This window comes from Diorhabda carinulata, chromosome 6 (genome assembly GCF_026250575.1).
Source record: "Diorhabda carinulata isolate Delta chromosome 6, icDioCari1.1, whole genome shotgun sequence".
Lineage (NCBI taxonomy): Eukaryota > Metazoa > Arthropoda > Insecta > Coleoptera > Chrysomelidae > Diorhabda > Diorhabda carinulata.
In genome coordinates, this window is record NC_079465.1 from 25,866,698 (window position 1) to 25,882,439 (window position 15,742).

Sequence of the window (15,742 nt, forward strand, 5' to 3'; positions counted from 1 at the left end):
ATTCCTTCAGGATAATTGTATATCACTAACTCTTTCGCCTCCAAATGACGTTTCCCAAACCCATTATAGTGTTTTCTTATCGATTTATTTATTTAAACTGTTTTTTAACGGTGGGGTAACTTTACATACTTTTGATTAGTTGATTTATACAAACACTTACACTTAACTAAATTATATTATTAACTACTCTTATAACTACTTTTCTAATTTATTTATTATCCTAAACAAACTCGAATAGATATCAAGAACGAATTTCTATGATTCTAGAAAGTAAACGAATGAAATATAATTAGTTCTAAAAGAAATATAAACAACTCTCCACTTTTTATGAAATAAAACATATCAAATACGTCCCTACGATATAAATATGTATAATACATCGAAAAAACCGTCGTGTTCGTCAAATTTCAGACTTCCATTATAACCAAACAGGACCAGCTTTACGATCCTTGTCGTTGACGAGTTCTTAACGATATATTTCAATAGCTGAGTACTACCCTGTATATTTTATATCTACTATCGTCTAATAAAAGTCATTATTCATCCTATCAACTTTCCGGATTCTATTCGATTAAATAAATCACGGATTCACCTTGTTATCCTTTTGCTATAGTCGAGAAATTGTTGAAGCGACGATAATCAAACCAGATATTTTGGTTCGATTCACTTTAACATGATATCAAAATACTTTGTTGAATAATAGATAACGGAACTGCATCTGGAATAGACAGAATAATCAGATTCGTAGTCAAGAGAAGCAGCTACCGTACGATTCGGATGTTAGGAAATAATAATCGCAAAGGAACATAATCTTCACCAACAGTGCAGCTTCGGGCCAAACCAATAAATTCTGCTACATTTGTTTACAGATCGAAATCGTATACGGATTGGTATTAATTATGTAGATTAGGTTTTTCTCGATTCGAATGAGGGTGTAGCAGGAAAATCGGTTCTAATTAAGTTGAATAGAATCTAGAATAACAAAGTTTCGAAATAATATCTCAGGAATGCAGCTTCAGGGGAAAAAATTGATGAAAGTGGCCTTGAGAAACATGCGGAGCTCACTTTTATTTGAAAATATGAAATTAAATAAGCAATTTGTCAAAAATTTACTCAATCAAGTGGCGAATACCGAATTTTTCATCGAATTATGTCAATTTTTCATTCCAGTCCTAAAATAAGAGGTAGGGGAGATTGGAAACTTTGTTATAAAAAAATGCATGTTAGTCCGGTTCTGCTTGGACGATTAATATAAACCTGATGTTGTTTGAGAGAGCTTTTATTCAACAATACAAAATATACGAATTCTAAGCAATTCAATTAGTAAGTTGAATGATAGAGGGCGTCGTCTATTAGGCTGGTCAATAATTAACATGTCACGACGAATGTCTAAGGGTATATGTGTTCTAAAAATTCGTTTATTGAAAAGTCAAAATATCTGTTTTCATCAACTGACCCTCAAACGAAAAATTGCCTAATTATTTGTTGAATCTCGCACCGCACATTTACAGACCAACGACCCTGATGTTGGATTTCCTGTATCCAGCAGGGACTCGTACATATTTACTTTAGCATTAGTTTGAAAGCCTCATAGTCAACAAAATTCTTGAATTTATTGATACACATTATTGCGAATGGTTTATTTTCAACTGCTTTCATAAAACTTCACGGTAAAAAAACATATTTTTTGTGAAAGAAGATAAAAATGGATGAGTTGTTACTAAGATGCGAAAGCAATGCCCTTTACGTAACTTATTGTGAGGATTTGGGAGATTTTTTAATGTCTCTACTCCTTATTATAATCAATATAATTATGTAAAATATCAATGTCAAGATATATTTTAGGAATATGTCAATTTTTACTTATTTTCCAACAAAATAGATCTAAAATCAAATTTATTTCCAAGAAAAAAGGTCTGAGGAACAGGAAGTTATATGAAATAGAGAGAAATGCTTTATTGTAAAAAAATTGTTACATTTTGTTGACAAAAGCAAGCAAAAACTAAAAAACAGACATAGAAATAACTAAATGAAGATACAAATACAATAAAACTTCAATATACAGAATAAAACCACAATTGTGAGTAATATTGATAGGTAATAATAAGCATAAATTAAACCAGTATACAGCGTGTTCGGAATTAAACATTATTATTTGAAGAGAAGTCGATTACAGACTAGAAGGAACTTTCCAGTAAATATGCTTTCAAATTATTTCGGAACGCCGAAAAAGATGGTATCGATTTGATTTCAATTGGCAAGTGATTGTGCGTTTTTTGCATTGTAAAATATTGAGCCTTTAACAAATACTGCACGTGGAGTAGGTAGGCAAAAGTCTGCTGCTCATTTTGCTTTTTAGAGATAAGGACTCTAGTAAAATCAGTAGTTTGTGACAGAAAGTATGCACGTCAGTGTTTGGTGTTCTGTAAATACAAACAACAACAAGTAAACGATAGAAAATTCGAATACTTTCTCAGAAATTAATTCATTGAACTGTACTATTTCGAAAAAATCGTTTATGTGGACAAGATCATAATAATTCCATGAAATAAATCGATTATATTGAAGCTGGTTACTGTGGTATAGTTTTTGACAAGAACAGGCTTATTATTATTTAACTAATATTCAATAATAGCAACAATTTCTGGAAAATTAAGCTCCTATTTACAGAAAACATAAAAATTCAAACAAAGTTGTTGAATGGATAAAGTCGTAATAATTGCATTTGTAAAAATATCCAGGACGAAAACAAGTTTTCGTTCACATCTTGTATAGTAACTGTATTTATCAACATCCGTTATTCCTTTTGTTGACAGTGTCCATTTTTAATTAACAATCTATTCAATTCTCATTATACAATATAACAGAAGCACTGATGATACTGGAAAGCTCTAATGAAAAAGTCTGCTCTTATTTGATGCATGATCAATTATCCGGGAACTGTAGTTCAGAGTTTGGAAATGCGGGTTCTCTATGCAGATTCGTGTTGCATTTGCACTCATGACCCAATTACATTTTCGTTAATATTTCACGAAATAATGATAATATGACATAAAAGATGATTGTTAAACAATATTGTAGTGTTTCTATCATATAAATTGATTAGTTGTACAATTTATATTCAATTGAAAAACGACATAGAAAAAAATTCGTCCTACAAATCTTGTTACTCATTTTACAAAAAAATTGTTTACTATATTCTGTATTGAACTTGATCATAAAACTTAAACATAAAAAGTTTCTATGAGTCACTCTACACCATTGTAGATTTCCATGAAACTACAGGGTGTTTTAAAAAAGATGATTCCGTCTTTAAGATAGAAAGCTTGAAAATACTTGGGATTTGCTCAGTAAAAAATTCTCTGTATTCAAGACAAAAAGCTTTGAAGAAAAAGAATGTTTTGGAAGCTGATACATCCAAAAAATTTGCTTTTACGTCTGATTCTCATAGAGGGCGCTAACTGTTCAACTAACCAAGTGGTATATAACTTTTTCAATATTAGATTTAGTAAGCGAAATTTGACATCAAAATGGTGAAGTTATTGATTATTATTATCATTAATTAGTAAGCATTATGTGAATTGAAGATTTTCCATCGCGAGAATTGGGGACTTAGAGCTTTCGTTTCTTGTAACGTTTCACAGAAATCCAATCTAATCAGCACAGGATCTTGTTTTTTCAAAGTATGGGCACTGAGTTATTGGAGACCTCAGTATAAAACAAACAACTATTTATAATCATACTATTATACTAAAGCTTCCAATAACTTCTTCAAATACTTGAAAAACATTACAAACAAGTCTAAGAGCTCTTGCCAGACGATCTACCGGTTGGAGTGGATTTTTATCAAACATTACAATCCAAAATTTTTAAAATGTATTATCACTTATTAGATGATTTTCCGAATCGATGGATTGGTAGAGGTATGGAAGCTCCGATTCATTAGCCTCCTCGATCATCAGATTTAAATCCCTTTGATTACACAGTTTGTTCGTATCTTAAATTGAAAGTTTATGGTACAGAAGTGAATTAACCTCAAGAATTGAAAGACTTTAACGACCTCCTAGCTGATTCTCAACCGTTTAGAAGATTAATGGATTCTTTAGAAAAAAAGGATAAACTTTTGTGAAAACAGAGAACTTTATTTGAATTTTTATTATGTTATTACCCTTTCTTTAAATTTTCTTCTGTTTAATTGGTTATTACTTCATAATTTTCGAATCAAAATATTCCGAAAACGGTATACAGTATCTAGTTTTATTTATTTAACTAGTTTCGAGACATCCTGTATGGTGATTAAAGTTTATATGTTCATGAGAAAAAAACTGCATCATCATTCAATAGAATTGATCTGAAACTCAATATTCGACGTTGGCGGCATCACCAGTAAACGTTACTGAATTTAATACCTGCTATAAAACTGAAATGTAATGAAGTTATAAAAATATCATGTGTTTCCTATCACATATAATAAAAAACCAAAATAAATTATCTTTATAAAAGTGATAAAGTTTTTATGACACTTTTAATAGAACCGTCAACGGGAAATTTTTGATTTCGTCATAAACGTTTCGGAGATGAAAACATTATTTTTAAAAATATATACCAGTGAACTAATGAAATTTTAGTTATCTCATTTAATTATTTACTTAACACGTTGACTGCTGATGGCACCTAGAATGCCCTTGGTACGGATCCGGGGCATGGAGCGTTGATGGGAAATCGAACGTGTTTGTTTTTCGTGAACTTGTAAATTGATATGTAGAAAATCAAGTTACTTAGCAACAAAAATGACATTCCTGTCCTCAAGAGTTTTCGTAGGCTATAGGAAGTACCCAGCTCGGTTTCCAAAAAGAGTTTTGATTCCAAAATATACTCTGGTTACTAGGCTGAAACAATAACAAGATAGCCCGAGGTAATTTCTATCATATAATGAACACCATCAGAAGCTCCTGACCCAAGAAATATTTTTCTCAGCAAATTTGAATCAAAATTGATGGAAGAATAAACCTTTCCATTGATGTGAAGCCTTCGTTATCAGAATTCTTGAAGAGACTGCTACATCTTCAGATGCAGTGCCCAATGAAAAACTAATTAAGAAATCTTGTGAAAACTGTTTGTATATTGAGAATATTCCAAAATAGTTTACGATGAATGAAGTTTTTCATTGCTCTCTATGAAAATAGAATTTCTGGAATGTTTTTTTCCTATTTTCTTCAATAGTTTCCTTAATGAGTTCCGACTCAGTTCAAGGTAATCGTTGTCAACTGGAACCACGAAGAACTTTCTCTACTGGCGGTCGATTTTCCTTGTCATATAAATCTTAGATTTCTCAACATCGTCATCAACATTTTCACATAAATTTTCGTCTGTAAATAATTTGAAGCAATTGAATAAATAATTTTTTTGTTGATGATGAAGTACTGACCGATGGTTGTATGACTGTTTTATGAATTTGGCAGCTCTTGAAACATCTTTTGATCTAAATAGTTTTCCTAGGGTTTCACGTGTCGATTTACCTGGCTTGACGTCCTTCATTTGTCACTGTCACTCCCAGGTATTCGAACTCCTGGACTGAACAATTTTCAGTTGCTTCAGTCAATTTAATTTATGAAATATGAAATAAGATAAGCCATATAATAAAACTACTACTACCATAAAAAGACTCTGTTTTGCATTTTTTATTGGATATAACCCTTGGAAAACGTTTAATTAACTTCCGCATTGTTAATTGTTCAAAAAGGTGAGGAATATTATGCAGCGCTGCAGAAAATTTAGTGTTGGTTTTGCAAGACTAATAAATTTTCTATGAATCATAAAAATATTCAACAACAAGACCAAATAGGTCATTTTCAGAAGAGTTTTCTGAGGAGATTTGTACTACAAATTACGTGTTAGTCAGCTCAAATTATTATCAATTCAATGCCAAAGGCGTAGTTAAAGAAGATTTGTTTTCACACTTTGGAGTGTCGATCAAATTTGAAGAGAATTTTCATCAGATTCTTAGCATATAGGACACAGGTTATTCTATTATAACAATTGTAGATGTTCGACTGACTTTTTGGCAATTTTACGCACCTAATTGCCCCACCTGGTCTCGAAAGACATGAGAGAAGCCGTCAGTAATTTCTACAGATAAGTATATAACTGTTTCAACAAGTGGAAGCTGCTTCGTTGGGGCAGGAATGATAAGTTGTAATGGAAAGTATTTTCAATGGGATGAACCTGTATTTCGAATTCATTGTTTTTATAAATAATCATCTTTGTCGTATGCAAGTACTACTTTCATAAGCTGCAAGTTTAAATAAAAAAGGATTGAACCATTATGGTAAGAATCTTATCGCAGCTACTAGAATAGAATGAAAGATCCTCTTAGGGTAGCAGGTGTCGGCATCTTGAAATGGTTCCCTTGGGTAAATAAAATATAATGAACGTAATTATGTAGAAACGGAGCACAATCTACGATATCCATCGGTATATTACAACGATTTCTCAGGGAGTTGAAGTTTTGAGTAAACTCCCACGTAGTTTGATATAACGACGTTCAGTAAACGGGTCCAAAATCGTTGAAAGGGAAATTATTTATCAACTGAATGTATAAATAAGTTTTGCGAGATTTTTCTCTTCTCTAAAATGTGACAAATATGTCAAAATGTTGTTTGGAATCAACATTTAGATGGATCAACCAAAAATTATAATTCATTTCAGCGGATTTGCAATTTTATCGAACCTTCCATACAGACAGCTCTGCGGAATATGGATTTTTATCTGCCATCTGGTTCTCCTTGCCCTAAAAACACTATAATTGAAGCCATTCTTTGAAGTTGGAGTAAATTTGAACATATTCTATCGTATTGATTGAGTCAATGAAGTTTTTATACTATTTCTTCATCTCTACTTTCTCCTTGCAGAATATATATACTTTTTTCCAAGAAAAAATAATACATCAGTTATTTCTTCATTAATATAGTTAGTATTGATATCAGCTTGCTTGCGTCAATCACTGTCATTTGCTTTTGCTTCATCAATTATTTATTTATTGGCATTTACCTGAAGCTGCAGGAATTGATAACTACCACTTTGGAATGACTAAATTAACGAGAATAATATAGTAGTAGTAGTGTTCAGGTAGCTGATTCCACAGGCTTGTTCTGAGAGTTTGCAGGTGATCTTGGTCTTCATGAGCCACGTCTACCTATCGAGTAGGTCTACTCTAGATGGGATTATGCTGGAAGCCGCTTCTGGTTAACTCTGGGTCACCTACAAGTCAAATTGCTCTCTTCTGTAATGAGTATAACATCCTAAGGATATGCTTTGGAGCCTGTGGAAACAATACTCTTGGATACTGGAAGTATCTAGGTCTTCTAGAGAATTAGAAGCTGTTTTGGATATAAAGCTTGTCAAATTTAAAGTCTGGAAAGATACATCATCATTAATAACGAGACGTATGTATATAAAACTTGATGATAATCGTCTTCTTCGACTCTAGTGGTACCATGAATTCATTCCAGAGGGTCGAACGGTACTACTCGATCGTTTTTATTCGGCTATGATTCATGGTAATGAACAACATGATTGTCAACAATTTTTTGACCAAACATGAAACGTATATTGTGACTTAACTAACGTATTAACCAAATTTGGTTTGCAGTGACTTCTTTATCTTTTAGAAAGTCGAAAATTCACTTTGGAGAACACGGCATAAGTCCAATGGAGCTACAACAAGTAATTTGATCAAAATACTAGAGTCCATCCCATCCCATCAAGGTGAAAATTGTGTGAATCCGTTTTGGATTGGTGTTTAATTTCAGGACATGTCTCGTAGAGTACGTGTCATCATCGAGTGTCCGGTCACCTCTCTAATAACCTTTCCACAATTTCCTAAAATTCTAGTCTATATGAATAGTCAATCAAGTTCGATTCCAGAAGTGATGCACTCTGAATTTAACATATTTCCTTTTCAATAGTTCGCATTCGATACAAAGATATAAAAACACGATTACCACTGACTTGTACCATCACAAAGTGCTTTTTATACGAAAACAACAACTTTATACAGACAGCATGGAATATTGAGTGTTAGATTAATTACATCGATGGTGCCATTTGTATTTTTTATGATAATATGGATTCTTTATTATTCATTCAAGTTTATTGAGCAGAATTTTCTCATCGAAAGTATCACTAAATCTCCGAATTATAGCGAGTGGAACTAAATAAATCATGGAATGGAAATTGGTAGAGAAACGTTGAGAAACAAGGGATTTGTGAGACACAAAAATTATTTATTGAATTTGTTTTTATGTCGATGTCAACAACTCAAACATCTATCCTTCGAATCGATTCAATTATTAATTTAAACGGAAGTAGATATATTTTGAATAGCAACTAAAACAGTTTTATCGGGGGCATATCAAGTGTACAGCCAAGTTTTTCCTAAACGTTAACCATAATCTTATTCTTCTATTTATGTTAGTGTTCTGTATTATTTGGAGTCTCCGTCTTGAGTTGTCGATGTCCATGATTTGATCCAGTTCTTCGGAGGTCTACTTGCCTAAATTCTGGTAGTTTTTGCACCCATCTGACTACATCTGTTATTTGGTCGTAGATCTATCCCAGAGGGTTGCTCTAGCTATTGATTTAATCGTTTCAATCTCTGTTAATATGGAACGCACCTAGCTTGGAATGGACTTGAATTTGTTGATCTCAGTGTCTTCAGTTGGAACAGCTGATCACGGAATCTCAGCGGAAGTACATTCAAACGATAATAGATGAATTTCCAAAGGTGAAAATCACGTTGAGTGGGACTTGGTGACCATGGAGGCTATACAAATCAAGCTCTGTCATTACGTTTTCTTACATTATCTAGTTCATGAAGGATAGGGCAATTTCATCAAAGAAGAGATTTCCCCGCCAGGATATAGCACATAAAAAATCAATTTAAGAGAATTTTTTTTATTAAAAAATAAAACCATCGCCCATGGATATCAAGAAGAAGTGAATAGGAAAGATACTTATAAAGAAATAGTAAATGTAAGTATGGGAGAATCAGAGAAGGAATAAACATCGTGGTGGTCACGAAAAATGAGGAAAAAATTAAAAAACCGTGCTGTTTGATATAAATAAGACACTTCCAACAGACTGGCAAAAGACATTAATAGTATCAATTTTCAAAAAAGGTGATGTGAAAGACTGCTACATCTACTAATTAGTATAGTGATGAAAATAATGCGAAAATATCCAAAAAAAGTCTCAGATTAACAATATAACATCCACTCGAAGAATCTCAGAGTGGATTTTGAATGGAAATGAACCCACAAGATCATGTATTTGAGATGAAACATATGATAGAAGAAGCAATACAATAAAAGAAGAAGAAGATCGTGGACTTCTTTGAAGAAGCCCGCAATAGAGTACTTAGAGAGAAACTATGCAAGATACCGTCCAAAAAAGGAGTAAACGTAACAAATTTAAAGATAATACAAAAAAAAACATTCATAAAAAATAACATAATACCAAAAGGCTTCACTACAAATATGGGATTAAGATTAGGGGGACACTTAACTTTATTCCTGATAAGAACAATTAGGTTAGTTAATCTAACCTAACTTAACGTAACCTAACCTAACCTAACAATATACTAAGTGTCTCTTTTTTTGCTCTATCGCCTTGGCTTACCTAATTTTAACATCGTAGTTAAGCGATTCCATATTCCCTTAAACACTTGAAGCACCAATAAATAATCAAATTAGTACTCATTATTAGGATTGGTATTTAAAATAGCAGATAAACGCATGGTGTGTTCTTAATAGTCTTGACATCCAACAGTAGTCACTTTATTTATATTTTATGTTAACTAAAATAAGAAGAATTTAGCAACAAGAACATTTAAAAGTATCTAATAAATAAGGAACTGAAATAATTTTATACTGTATCTGATTTCGTGCTTACTCATTAGATTATAAAAATGGTGTTTGGCCTATAGTTGATTCATCAATTATTCAACCAAGTAAGACGTGATTCTTGTTCGACTAAACTACGATAGAAAAATGCGGTCGATGTTTTTTCCCAATTCCCGTTTTTCTCGAAGAAAAGTTGGCGTGTTCGGAATTGTACCTGTATGATTGAATTTCTGCCAACTGTTGGCGTTTTAAATCTATTTTGGAGAGTAATCACGCGCGTCGGGAAGCCGAAAAATGATAAAAAAAACCATGACGTGGTTTATCTTATTTTTCAAACACAATTTTCCATATAAAAATTTTCGTAAAATGGAAGGTTATCGATTTTGTGAGATAATTTTTTTATGAAAATATCGTTCTCTGCATATCGCTAGTTTATGTATTATACGGTTTCAGAACTTGTTTTTAAAGGAGTCTTTTAAAACTTCTTTTACGTGAGTTATGGCGTACATTATCGTTAAATAACATAATATTAATGGATAAGGGCTAATATATCATTGCTGAAGCTTTTCTATATGTGATTCATGTCTAGTTACTTCTAATTTACTCAGTTTCTTATATATTTCATCATTTAATATGTTAGGTGCCTCTCAATTTTCTGTTCCAGCAGGATGCAACATTCAACAAATGAAAAAATCCGTACATTTTTAGACATTTTATCACATGAAGTAGGCGTTAACTGTTTCTAGTAATTTGGCAGTTGTCAAATGTCAAATGTCAAATATAAACATCACAACTCTGTTAGTAGTTTAGCATTGAAAATATGAAACAACACGAACGATTCGATATAATTGCCAAGTTAAATGAATATCAACGAAATCAAGATCCGTACATTTTTAGACAGTTTATCACATGAAGTAGGCGTTGACTGTTTCTAGTAATTTGGCAGTTGTCAAATGTCAAATATAAACATCACAACTCTGTTAATAGTTTAGCTTAGAAAATATGAAATAACACGAACGATTCGACATAATTGTCAAGTTAAATGAACATCAACGAAATCAAGATCCGTACATTTTTAGACAGTTTATCACATGAAGTAGGCGTTGACTGTTTCTAGTAATCTGGCAGTTGTCAAATGTCAAATATCTAAAGATCACTTTGTAAGAATTAGAATAGTCAGACATATTATTGACGATATTTCGATCGAAATAAAGTCAGGATTAGATAGAAAAGCAAAAAATGTGGAAAAATAGATACAAAAAACTCAAAATCGATTAGAAATATTCGAAAGGAACAAAATGTAGTCAAAAAAAGCATACAAGAAACAGAACTTGAAGCCTGGCGGCTTGACTGGGCATCTTAGCATCCTAAAAGAATACTGAACACACTGTTTACACTACCACTACACTAATACTCACAATTACACTGTATGAAGCGCGTTTCGATAACCAAGTTATCGTCTTCAGAGACTGAAGGTATTTACCAGCTTTATATAGGGTTTCCGGAACTATATTTACTAAATTATACATTCAAGCATAATAAATTTTTAAGGGATGATTATGTACGTCCATGTAGCGTATTTGACGGAATAAAAAACTCTAAACTACCATCTGGAGGCCAGGCCAAATTGTTCACAATCCGTAACTTTTACAGGGACAACCTGTGAAATCTGAAGATAGCAGAAATGGTTGACATTGACACGGATATCATTTAAACATTTCACGATTTATGAGAGTTGTTAAGTTGGTTTTTTCTTTCGCATTTCCTTAGAAAACTTAAAATTCGAACATTGTAGTGTGTGCCACTTCATCAGGGTACTAGATGATGACACGAAAATAGTGCTGGGGCATTAAAAAAATTTCTCAAACGACCGCTTGTTTCTGAATTATAGAGTTTTGAGCCTGTACAATCCAAATACAGGTGATATATTCGCCCTTAAAGAGACATTCTGAACAGAAATATCATTTATTATCACAATTATAGCTTTTCCTATATTGTCTGCATTTGTACAGATTCGTATATGACTTCGAAGTTACAATTGGTATTATCAAAATCAAGTTTTTATTCTATTGTTACCATTAAAAATACTATAAACTAAACAAAGTTATTCGAGCGATTTCAAACTAGCAGCTGCGCGCTCCGTATTTATCCCACGCCCTGTATTAGATTAAAGATTAAATTTTAAACTATTTTTCTGAAAAACGAAATACATAAAGTGAAAATACATGATCAATATTTAAAATAGTAGATTACATTAGGTCTGAAACGTCAAATAAGATAAGTAAATACGAAGAGCTTTTTTGCCATGCTGATGTAACTCATGTCACATTTCATCTCGTTCCAGTACGAATAAATTTCATTCGTATTCGTTCTGGTAGGTATTATTCTACATAATCATCATAATCTCCTGATGCATTTATCAGACGATACAGTCAGTGCATCAGGATTTAAATTTCAAATTACAAAATCACAACGACCTAAAGTTTAGCGTATTTCGCGTAGAGAGAGAGATATGTTGTACGTGTATCTAGATTTATAGACTGGGGAAAAAACTCCGAACAATATATTCCAGGCTCACACTTTTAAAAGTTAGTAAACTTTCGAAAATTCACTAGATTTGTAAAGAAAGTTATTCAGATTTAAAAAATTGCTGTAATGATTTAGAAGTTTTCGAAAAGTGTATTCTCATCACAAACAATAATTCTATTTACTTAAACCCTCTAACTTCTCTAACTTCCTTTCTTTTTCTGATTTGTGCATTTCAAAGCCATTAATTGGTTTTATAAAGATTTCGCCGTTATCACCTAAAATTTCTTCTATATATCGACGCAAGTTTCAATAAAAACTAACTTAGATTTTGCTTCCATTTAACTGCTTGCGCAAACCATCCAAGAACCTCCACTTTAAGCCACGTTTTCTTCTATGGAACTCTGCGGGAATATTTCTCCAAGTCTACTGTAGACTCATCCACTTTTGTCACTAGCATGCAGGTACACTCTGCTTTCCTTCGAAAAACGAAGCTCCATTGTTTCTGGAGGTTTCTTGACCTACTTCTCAACATATTAGAGCCACTACTTCTATTGAAATAAACAAGACGTTTGCAGAATAGAGACTCTGCTATTTTTTTGTATAGCTGCTCGTAGAGTTTACTGTTGTTTCCAAGCTTCTTAGCTTATGGTTATAAATGCTCTTTATTTTAGAGCATTTCTTTTATAAGACTCAATCTAATTCTTCAGCAATCCGTTCAGCTCATGAGATTTCATGAGATCAGAGTGATACTTTTAGAGTTTGCCTACACTCCCACTTAGACGTGTACTAAATTCAGTGCCCACAAGACCTCTTGGTTATCAGAGATAATGTTAATGTGCTCACCAGGTTTGTTGCTAGAAGTTCTCTCTTAAAATATTGAATGTGTTACTTGGTGGATAGTTCGTATTCAATTTTGGGCGGTCAAGGGCACATAGATCTTAAGATAGTCCCGTCGTGCTGCACTTAGACCGATGTCTTCTGAGAAGCCGATCAGGTGCTTTGGCTTGAACAATTTGATGTCATTGTTTGTCAAGTGTTTAACTCGCGTATGAGTACGGGGCACTCACAGATGACGTGGTTTGCGGTTTCGACCACGCACCAACTTCCACTTAGATACCTGATGTATATTCTGGTGTTATAAAGCCCAATCAAGTTCCATAACTTAGCTGGGAACCTTTTTCATACCAAAAAGAATACACTTTGAGTTTCTGAAGATATATATTGACCCATAATTGGCAGTCATTGATTACCTTTTCGAATAGAATGTCTGTGTTTATCATATGCATTTAATCCATTGATTTTTCATGGATATCTAGCTTCATAGATTGGTTATCACTATAAGTTGGGGTTCCATCAATAGTATTGACTTGATTTTTCTAATTTTTAATTGTGTTTAGAGCCGTTTGAATCCTGGCAGAGATTATCCCTTAAAATTGGATGTTAGTGTTTATTGTAATAAATTTGAACTCTAAGATTTTTAGCTAATTATTAGAAAGTAATAGTATTTATATTTCTAATTATCCTTCAAGTTTACATCATTTTTATTAATGGAAATAACGTCAATTTCAATAAAATCTAAATTTTATGTTAATAATACATATAAAGTAACTTTTAGAGATAATAAATCGAATCATATACACCACGAACTTTCAAAAGACTTATTTGGCATTGAAAATCCAGACTATGAACCATATTTCACGCAGACAAGTTTTTGTTATCTGCCTCCAAAATTAAGCATTCAATCGAATTTATTAACGAATGGAGGCGCATTCGAAGTTAATCTTATTTTGATTTGTGGATCTCGCCAGCAATTATATAAACGGCATTTTCGAAATAACACGATAAGTGAAACAAATCACGAAATACCAAAACGTCGTGGTATTTTTTTCTATCGGCATGCGCGGAAACTCAGAATTGTGCGTTGAAATATGGAAATCACTATGAAATTATCGTAATGATTAATGAAGAAGTTGATGATAACGGAATCAAAGAAGTATTTGAATGGAATATATGTTCTCGAAAGATCTGATTTCGATCTAGAATTGATAGATTACTATCAAACTCAGTTGAAAACTGATACTTTCCCTGGGGATTAGTTCTAAGCGATCGATATTTCGAAATGGAATATGTTTGTAGTTGATTGATTCCACATTTAGAGAAAGATGGCACAAGATTGTAGCAGAATTGGAATGCATGCAAAAGCTGTTAGATTAGAAATCATACACCAAAGTAAATGGATTTCCATGTTTTTACATTGGATGTGAAATCAATGAAGTTGTGTGTTAGTTGAATTAAAGAACGTTGTCACAAAAACCTCATAACTGTATAGAAAATCAATTAGTTTGAGTTAATCTCATTATAAGGATTGCCAATGATCAACAATTCTGATTTGAGACTTTCTCGTCATCTTTGAACCCCAAAAAACAATCGAAAGACTTTGATAGACCATTTAGAAGGAAAACTACTGGACAATTTCCAGCGTTGCTATCAAGAAAACAAAGACTACGAATATTGAAGTCTATAATAAATATCTGAACATAATAAACGCATCTCTTTAATTAATCTAAATATTTACGATGAAAACATAAAGTTATATCGAAATAATAATGAACATCTATAAATTAGTCAAATATAACTTAAACATAATCTTAATTTTCTCCATAAATGTTTGTTTTTGCTGGAAATGCATAAATAAGCTATCATACCTCCAAATTCTTCAATAATGATCTTTAATAATTGGTTGTGATTAGAAACTATGACATCAAATCATCTTTTTGAGATATTCCCATAGATATTATATGAAGAAATCATAACCACACTAATAAAAGGATATTGACATCATGGAAGCAGCTAATAACTTGTCTAACTACGTGGGGATGAGCGTTATCCTGTATGAATAAAAAATTAGACCCAACAAACAGTGCAAAAGGTGGTATATGTTCGATAGCAATGAATATTATAGACCTCAGACCTAGAACTACCATAAAAAAGCATTTTATGAGAGATATTACAGCTGGCAAACTTTTCTCTTTGCTTTAAGGCTAAATCTAGTTTCATTGATGGTACAATTCTGATGTAGTGCTGCAAAACATAATCATCTTTGAACTTTGTGTTCTCTGGTAAGCAAGGGTTTTTTGTCTGGTCTTCTGTTGCTTAACCCTGCTTCATTTAAACGTCTTCTTGTTGGGATTGTGGTGATAATAAGGAAGAAGCATTCTTTAACTTTAATTACGAGTATAAACCCAAACAAAACATGCAGCTTTTGGAGAGTGTTTGATGAGTAGTTATGCCAGGTTAAAAGTAAAATGCAA

At 32.4% G+C, this 15,742-nt stretch overlaps 1 protein-coding gene and 1 long non-coding RNA gene across 4 annotated transcripts in view; one reads left to right on the forward strand and one right to left on the reverse strand.

The window, feature by feature from the left end:
* Nucleotides 1-15,742, forward strand: part of LOC130895955 (lachesin) — a 275,648-nt gene that overhangs the window by 68,159 nt on the left and 191,747 nt on the right. The gene's annotated exons all lie outside the window — the stretch shown is intronic.
* Nucleotides 1,942-10,111, reverse strand: LOC130895959 (uncharacterized). Of its 2 annotated transcripts, none has more exons than XR_009059506.1 (3): nt 9,952-10,111; nt 9,679-9,856; nt 1,942-2,423 (listed from the first exon to the last, which is right to left on the reverse strand). It is a non-coding gene; the product is annotated as an uncharacterized LOC130895959 (long non-coding RNA). The 2 variants fall into 2 exon arrangements; XR_009059507.1 differs by having other exon boundaries at nt 1,942-8,824.